Source organism: Ursus arctos, unplaced genomic scaffold, assembly GCF_023065955.2.
Source record: "Ursus arctos isolate Adak ecotype North America unplaced genomic scaffold, UrsArc2.0 scaffold_30, whole genome shotgun sequence".
NCBI classification, from domain to species: domain Eukaryota; kingdom Metazoa; phylum Chordata; class Mammalia; order Carnivora; family Ursidae; genus Ursus; species Ursus arctos.
Window position 1 is genome coordinate 9990887 of NW_026622986.1, and position 9114 is coordinate 10000000.

At 43.6% G+C, this 9114-nt stretch overlaps 1 protein-coding gene across 2 annotated transcripts in view; it reads left to right on the plus strand.

Moving 5' to 3' along the window:
• Positions 1 to 1642: 1642 nt before the first annotated feature.
• Positions 1643 to 9114, plus strand: part of MPP7 (MAGUK p55 scaffold protein 7) — a 283281-nt gene continuing 275809 nt past the window's right edge. Inside the window, exon 1 of one of the 2 annotated variants that reach the window (XM_057304655.1) lies at positions 1643 to 1698. The gene's annotated coding sequence lies outside the window, so the exon portion shown is untranslated. The remainder of the gene's footprint in view (positions 1699 to 9114) is intronic. The other variant, XM_057304654.1, reaches the window with a different exon arrangement.

The following is a 9114-nucleotide window of genomic DNA, read 5'->3' on the forward strand; positions in this document are numbered from 1 at the left end:
AGGCATGATTGTGAAAAAAAATTTTTTTGGAGTGTTTTCTTTCCAATTTGTTCACAGCAGGCAATGCTAAGTTCTTTTTTTTTCCCCTTACATATTTAAACATAATTAGATCTCAACATTAAGTTACTTGCTCAGAGTATGCTGTGACACGTATTTTCAGACTATCATTTAGGATTCCAGTTATTACAAGGGTTGTATAAAAAAATGTGTTAGGTAATGAGGTTACTGTCCTCCAAAGAGTTTTACCTTATTCTCAGGAAAAAAGAGAGAAAAGAGGAATTGCTCTCTGTATTGAGTTTCTTGTCTTTCTTTTCAACTTCATGTTTACCTTAATATTCCTTTCCTTCCTTAGGTGTGATTTTTGTCCATTTCCATTCCCCCCTCCCCCGCTACTATGTCATTTATGGAGTTGTTGGAGGAAGTGCTTTATTTCGAACAGCCTAGTTCAGAGCCTTATGGGAATGGCAGGAAGAACAAATACAATAGTAAGGCAGCCAGAGAGTTAAGGGAGTGTGGTCCCCAGGTGAGTTATGCTTCATTCCCTTCAAAAACTGGCTAGGATAACACAGGGCTTGCCTACAGTGGTCTGAGAGCTCAGATTACTTAACTATAGGTCATCGATCATTATTACCTCCCTCCTCCTCCCTCAACTTTCATTATTACCTCCCTCCTCCTCCCTCAACTTTCAGTCTTAAAGTCGAAGTCACATCTTGAAATCCTGCCCCGTTCCTTTCTTATAAGTCCCTGCATTAGTTGAGTTTTCCAAATTGTATCTTCTGAATTTCCCTATACTACCTTTTTTGGTTCTGGTTTTTGTTAATGGTTTATTTATTTTGTTTTTTTGGATTCTAAATTCTTCCTGTCAGGGAGTTTTCCTAAAAATCTGTTAAAGCGTGATGCAGTCTAAGTAATACATGCCCCATATGGAACACAGGTAAAACGAGAAAAAAAAAAGTTACACTGTAATTTTGCCAAGAGTGAAAACATTTTATATCTTTTCTTTGCACAGGACAATTTCCTTCTGAATCTTATGCAGCATTTAAAAAGTACCCAGGAGACCTCTCTAAAGCCAAGCAATGTTAAAGATTAGCTGTTATTCATCAAGTTCATACGGGAATGAAAGAATCGCTCGCATCTGGCAGAGAAGCGTGCGTATCCGAGGTTGTGAGCTTCAGAGAGGTTGCAGGTCCATAAAACAGCCCATTCCGCAGCCACCTGGGAACACAGCGGGTGGGGCGGAGCCTCCGTTGATTGAGGGGCGATGGGGAGGAGCTACAGAGTTCTCACCAATCAGAGTTCTGCTTTGTTTTCTCTTACCGACCAATGATAGAGCTCTGCTGGCGAGGCTGCCTTCAAGTCCGAGACGCCTACCTCTATCGCAGCCTATCAGCAGACGCCTTTTACGAAGCGTCCGCGGAGCTCCCACCCCGCGGGCGGTGCCGCCCTGCCCCTCCCCGCCCCTCCTGCGTGGCCCCGCCCCTCCGAGGGAGGGGGCCAAGTCGGTTACTCACAGGGCTGGAGGTGGGGGCCGGGCTCCCGCTGGGCTCGTGCGTTCTGCGCCCGCCGAGGCGGTGCCGAGCCCGCTGGCTCCTGATTGTCCTTTGCGGCGGCTGCGGTCGTTGCCTCTTTGCCTCCCGACCCGGGGCTGCAGGGGCCAGAGCGATCGCGCCTCCCGCGGGCTACGGCTGCCCGAAGCAGGTAATGGGGCGCCGTGGCTGCAGCCCCTATCGGAGCACCGGTGCGGCGCGGGCGGTGGGGTCTGTTCCCCTTGCTGCTCCCGCAGGCGGCAGCCGGGCCGAGTCACCCGGAGCTTCCCGCCGGCCTCAAGGCGCCTCCGCCCGGGAGCCCGCGGCGGCGGCGACACCTTGCGGGGAGGTGGGGGCGGGGCCGGGAGGGGGACCGGGAGGGGGAGGGGTGGGGGGCCGTTGCTGGCGGGACCCTTTGGGGACTCGGAGTGAGGCGGCTGGGCCCAACGGAGGGCGTGAGGACGTGCAGGTGGAGAAAAACTGCAGAGTTGAGTCAGAGTCAGGCTCACGAGGGAAAGGGACCTACTGATAAGTAACGATAAGCTGAATGGCTTTTTTTTTTTTTTTTTAAGCCAGAAAGGTGTCTTGGGTATCGTTAATTACATATTTTCTGGAGGCAGGCGCATTGCAGTGCCATTTACACATTAACACTGTTTACTTATTTATTTTTTTAATTAAGAGCAGTCTTTAACGTGAACTTGTTTGGGGACTTTTCCTTAAGTGACAAGTAGACCCAGCAGTGTGACTCACCTTTGTCTGGGCTGAAGTGGGGAAGGTGCGATAGGAGTGAGGGGGAGGAATGTTGATGAGGAATGCCTGCGCAGGTTTGAAAGGACTGTGGGGGTGGAACCTTGTTTCTGTCACTCTGTCATGGGTGGGAGTAGAATTGTGATTCTTTTTTCTTCTTCTAATTTTTTCAAACATTAGCTTTCAAATAAAAAACAAAAAGCTTCTCTAAGAAGAGTCTCTGGGTTTTAGGGATGCATCTGCTTGGTTCTCATGCGGTAGTACTTTGCAGACAAGCCAGGCCATTAATTACTGATTTGCACCTTGAATTGTTATTACCTTTTCTTTGAGTTGCTTACTAACCTTTGTTTTCATTCACTATTTGTTAACAAGTGAAATGGTGAAGGTCACCGGGTTTGGGCAGTAATGGCACAGTGAGAACCCTTGGAGCAGTATTCTCCCCTTCTAGGTGCACTCCAGTTCTAACCAGTACAGGTTTTCCCTGCTGTCTGAAAACACAGCGTTCCTATGAAATCTTTTTTAAACCGAAGCGCTGCAAAGCAAAAAAAAAAAAAAAAAAAAAAAAAAAAAAAAAAAAAAAAAAGCACTTACTATTAATGTATATGGGAAAATTTTTTAGTGTTCCAGATCCCCCAGAAACCTCTTAGGCTTTTCCGATACCTTAGGATACGTTTTGCTAATGGATGCATAAAATAAGGCAAGATGCAGCACAGATGCTCCGAGGTCAAAGCCGCCGCGGCTTGATGCTGAGACGCTGAGTGGAGTTCCCAGGGAAGGAGCCTGGCTGTGCCACTCTTGCTGTTCCGGGTGTGTGCTGTCTCTATACCAGCTGACGCAAAACTAACCCCTCTGCGGGTTTCTTTCAGTTAGTGAAAACAGATACTAAGGTCCGTCGTAAAGGCAAAGAACTGTAACATGAACTTGTGCAAAATGGGGGCTACCTGTATTTCCATTTAGGTCTTTGAATCGAGACTCTCCTAGACTGTCAGTTTTTTAATCCTTCTGTTGGCAGTGCACATATCATGCCTACTTCACGGGTCCATAAAGTGAAATCCTTAGAGGTGAAGAGAATTCTGCCCCAGGTCACCAGACTCCTACTTTATTTTGTACCCGAAATGGATTTAATCCAGGATCTACTAAGGTTCCCACCGTCAAGTAAGCTTCTGTATACTGATTGGATCACGTGGTCCAGGAGTCACAGATGGAGATGGTTTTTTCCAAGTAAAGAAATAGTGGCTCAGGGTTTGTTTGTGTTCTTTCTCTCCTCGAGGTTGCTGAGATAGTTTGAATCAGACCGGAAAGGTAATTTTTCACACAGGCAAAACAAAACAAATAAATTCCTCGTGGTGCTATGTGAAAAATCTCTATTTTAAATTTTGGGAGGCTTTCCAAGTAGAGAACCCTATCTTAGCTATGTTTGCATCTAGCGTAGCAGTGGACTTCAGTAGTGTTTTAGGAGTTAAATTGAAATAATTAATATGCATAAGGCAAATAAAAATGAAGCATGATGCATTCTGGTCATGACTTAGGACTTTTTGGGAAAGGTTAACACTAAATTTAGTAGGAAAGTTGAAAATGTAAAAACCATTTATTCCTCAGAATAGTGCAAGCAAGGGCATTTGGGGGTTAATGGAGAGCAGGCTTATTAGATGGGTAGTTGGGGGGAACCTCTCAAATGGTGTCAAGGCCTGGGGAATTCTGGAGAATTGCTAGGTTATGTTAAACTTATTAGTCATCAGGAATATGGAAATGTCTTAAGAATTACTGAATGGAACTGTTCTAATCACGAAGTTGTCCCTTTTCCATGGCAGATGCGTGTGTTGCCAGTAACATGTCCATTTTGACATAACTTATTCTTGTAGGATATAAGGCATTGCTTACACAAGCCCTTCTATCTCTGATTTGATTTGTTTTTGCATTAATGTCTTAATCTTTACTCTCCTGTCAAAATTTCTAGCGCCCAAGGATTTCCATTAAGAAACCTTTATCAGTCTGTTAGTTTGTACGGGAAGTGAGTCCTCTCTTCTTATGAACAGGCCCTCTTGCAGTATGGGAAGCTGCAAAGTGATTTAGGGTGCTTGTAAACCCCCTTACCTAGGGTTTCTGTCCTTTGAAAAAAATATTAATTGCGGTGTTACACAACTTCCACTAGGTGGTGCACTGGGTGCCACTCAATGGAGAGTTCAATCAGATTTTTTTTCCCTTGTTGTAAGCATTTCACTGACAAAGATAAAAATGTCCTGTAATGTTTCTGTTGTAATTACAATTCAGACAGAATTGCAATGAGTAATTTGTCAGTTTCATTAAGTGAGATTATTTGGAAGGGAACGACAGCTTAATTTAAAGTGGACACTGTTAGTAATATTAGAAATAACTTCTAAAAAGCTCTCTGATTCCCCCTGTGATCAGGAACCCACACCAGCAATCTTTGGTCCTTATTTATGTACACTTGAACTTTTTTTTAAATGGCTGTGTTTTGTTAAATCTTATGTGAACTATGAGCTATTTGAGCATAGTTTCATGTTTTGCTTTCATTGGTTACAGATTCCTTAAAAGAAGTGGTAGAGAATAAAGTGGGTACGTATAGCAAGATTACTCAAATCTCGAATTGAATACTTAAGTTACGCAAAAAATTTTTTTTTCCAGGCATGTAACAGCTTGTTTTTTCTTTCTTGAATGCTCACATAATCTATTTAGGAGAACGTTGTTACCAGCTTACTTATAAAGGAGAGGGGAGCATTCTTCCTCTGATGTAGGAGCTAACAGGCTTGTTTGTTACTGATTAATTGCTGATGTTGTTAAAGAAGGGGGATGAGAAAACATAGCTGTTTCTTTCAGAAGAAGTACCAGTTTTAGGTATAGAAATGGCAGTGCTAGTGGAGAATAAGGACTAGTTGGGACAGTTGCATTTTGGGAGATGTTTTACCGAAAGCTTTGGGCTTTTAAAAGGCAGGGTAAGAATTTGATGGGGAAGGTCTGAAGGTGGTTGGTGTGTGTGTGTTTCGGTTCCAGTGAACTCTGTGGGGGCGGGGAGGGCTTTGGTAATTTGTTTCTTGGAATCACTTGTGATACTGGGTGGGCGGATTTGATGGTGTTTTTGAAGAGGGAAAATAAGTAGTTGCCATTCCTTCTAGGAGGGTAGCTCCTGCCAGTGCTGCCAGTCCTTGGGTAGAAAGGTGGATGGTTGCAGATTAAAAACTGCCTGAGCGTGGGTTTCTCAGAGCTCTTTGCACCTTTGACCACTCGAATCAAGTCAACATGCATTTTAAGTCAGGTTTCTAGCTTTATCCCACGGTGCAGACTTGGGCAAGTTAACTCTTCAGTCTTCAAATTTATGAATTTTTAAAATAAGTAGAATCCTGAACTTTATGAAATTAATATTGAGTATCCAGGTGACTAGCTTAAACGTTATCTGTCATATGGCAGGTTCTCAAGTTATGGTAGGTGCTTGAATCCGTACATACTTCTGATATGCTGTCTTCCACCACCTTAAAAAAATAGAAATAGAATAAAAATAAAAATAGAATAGACATAGAAAAAATAGAAATAGACCAATTTAAGTACACATGGAGGTGTATTATGCAAACTAAGGACTTGAGTTGGGGTAGGAGAGAAGGCTCCTGGTCTAGATATTGCTCTGAATAGAGAAAGGTCGGGTAGGATGCTGTAAGGGGTGGTTTAGGTAAGGGGCTGGGATAATGTGAGCAGTTTTTGCACCAGTGTATCTGATGTGAGCAGTTTTTGCACTAGCGTATCTGATGAGCTTGATAATGATAAAAACGTGTTTGGAAGATAGTGCCTATGTATGTTTATTTACAGCAGTTTGAATCTTGAGAAACAAATACCTCTGAAGGTTACAACTGTTTCCCCCCCCCCCCAGTTGGAAGTTTGTTGAAGGGGTGTTGTAAAAATCTAGAGTTGAGCCGGGATAAAAAGGCTTACGGAGCTATGGACCAAGACTTGTCAAGCTTTTGCTACGGATACGCAAAACATTTTTGTCCTCTTCCTAATATGGCTTCTGATTCAACTTCTGAGGATTCTGTTTGGACCTCTGTGCTCTTTTTCATGTTTGGAATTTAAAATCTAGTTCCTAGTAAGGCTCCTCGGAGTGGACTTTTTTTTTTTTTAGATGGTTGAATCAGGGTGCAGATTGGACATTTTGTCAGGTTGGGGAAAGAGTTGCTGGGTCTTGAGAAAGTGAACATATTTTGATTTACTTAGAGTCATTTAAAATAGGATTGAAAGTTTATGTTGTGAAATTTCCAAAACGGTGATCATTTACCCTTTAACTTATATACACTGAGTCTGAAAACCAGACCCGTGGTTCTTGAACCTTCGCGGGCCTCCAGCTCACCAGGAGGGCTTGTTAAAACATAAGTGGCTGACCCCGCTCTACGTTTCTGATTCAGTGCGTCTGGGGTGGGCCCTGAGAACATGCCTTTGTGTTCAGTTACAGTGGTGATGCTGCTGGCCCAGGGACCATACTCTGAAAACCACGGAGAAGATGCCAGGGGGAATATAAGTGTAGTGGTTAAGAAAACAGGCTTTGAAGTTTGAAAGATCTGGATTTGAATCCCTGCTCGGTCACCGACTTCAGGCATGTTTCTTACCTCTGTTCTTTGCTAAAGTAGAAATATAGTATTTTGTTGCGATGAGTGTTTAAATGAACTCCAGTGTGTGTTACAGCTCATAGAACAGTGCCTGCTAGGACGAACATGCAATAAACGTTGGCTTTTTTTTTTTTTTAAGATTTTATTTATTTATTCGACAGAGAGACAGCCAGAGAGAGAGGGAACACAAGCAGGGGGAGTGGGAGAGGAAGAAGCAGGCTCATAGTGGAGGAGCCTGATGTGGGGCTCGATCCCATAACGCCGCCGGGACCACGCCCTGAGCCGAAGGCAGACGCTTAACCGCTGTGCCACCCAGGCGCCCCTAAACGTTGGCTTTTAATCCTGAAAGATCAATTAGGGAATGAAATAAATAGAATTCCTCAATCTTACAAAGTTGAGGTATGCTCCCAAAGGACAAAAACTTGTAATTTTGAAAAAAAAATTTAAGATTTTATTTATTTGAGAGAGAACAGGAACTGGGGGTGGGGCAGAGGGAGAGGAAGAAGCAGGCTGAACATGGAGCCCGACGTGGGACTCGATCTCAGGACCCCAGGATCATGACCTGAGCCGAAGGCAGACCCTTAACCGACTGAGCCATCCATGCACACCCAGAAACTTTTATATTTATCCTCATTTCCTAGCACTGTGCTGTGGAAAAGGTATAGGAGTACTTGATTTCTATTTAACAAATGAAGGAAATATTTGTGCATCTAGTGATTTTTCCAGAAACATTTTTAAGAAACATGGAATATTCACATCGGTGGTACCCCCCCCCAAAAAAAAGGTTTCTTTGGTCAGAATATGTTGGTTTCAGGATAATCACTGTAGTCCACACTTTATATAACAAGTATTTTAAAGGTTGTTCCTGGGAGTCCTCTTTAGAGAGTAGCCTCACCTGTCCTATGGTGACTGAGTTCGAAGACCCTGAATGCAGTTCTCGGAGATTCTTCCCGTGGGCCGCGTGCCTGGTTAATTTTCTTTCTGCGGGTCTCTGAGAGCCCGCCTCTGTCTGGCAAGCCTCCGAAAAGTCGCACCCCCTTCCTGTTACTTCCCGTCACCGCTGTCACCGTCTTAACAACGTTACTTGTTCACTTTTTATCATTTCCTTCACTCGAATGCAGACTCTGTGAGGGCAGGGCCCAAGCACAGCCCCTGGTAGGCCGGGATTTAGCACCTGCTGGGCCCACGAAGGACCCTGTGTGGCGGGGACTGCCTCCCGCCGTCGGGTGCATGGGCTCTCTTTGTGGCCCCCCCCCATGATGCGGTGGTCCATGTAAGCCTCTCAGTTTATTTCATCGGATCTTCCTATTCCATTCTTGGCTCCTCCCCACCCCCCACTGGACCCTCTCTCGGGCTTGTACATAACGTCATTAAGTTCGGCCAGATTATTCTCTGGAATGGCTGTGCTGGTTTCCACTGTTGCCAGCTGCCGTTCCCCACATTCTTGCCAGCACTTGATATTTTCTGACCTTATCATTTTTTCCAATCTGATGCAACAGATGGAGCGAACTGGGCACAAGGTGATCTATTACTGTTCTGATTTGCAGTTCTCTGACTGCTAATGCAGGCGAGTATCCTGTCATATGCTTATTAGCAGTGTGTGGGGTCCCCTTTTGTGAATTGCCATTTATTTATTCTTTGCCTCTTTTCCAGTTAGATTTTTGTATCCCCCTTCCTGCTTTTCTGCCCTAATTTACAGGAGTTTTTTGTATATTCTGGGGGTTAATCTGTTGGATTTTATGTGGTACAAATATGTTCTGAGGTTTTTTCGGTTTTGTTTTTTGTTTTTTTACCTGCTTATCGGGTTTCTTCTTTGAAATCTTTTATTGAACAGAATCTTTAATTTTGTTATAGTTAGATCCCTTTTTTCACCGTCTAGGTTTTGTTTAGGACGTATTTCTCCATTCTTAGTTAACAAAGGTATGTTTTTACAATCTGTCTCTTCTGTCCTAGTTCCACACTGGTTTTGTTTTTATTTTCATTTTTATTACTACAACCTGTTTATATTTATTTGCGAGAGTAGTAATTGGTATGTAGAAGTATGAGATCCACCTGTATTCCTTTCAGATGTTTAAGCTGGTGGTTTTCATCCCTGGCTTTCCATTAGAACTAATGAGGTAGCTTTTAGAAACCTATGGCCCAATTTACCATATATCAACTGAATCATAATCTAGAGGGAGTGGGAGATCCAGCAATTGTATTTTTTAAAACCACCTCTGGTGACATATAAC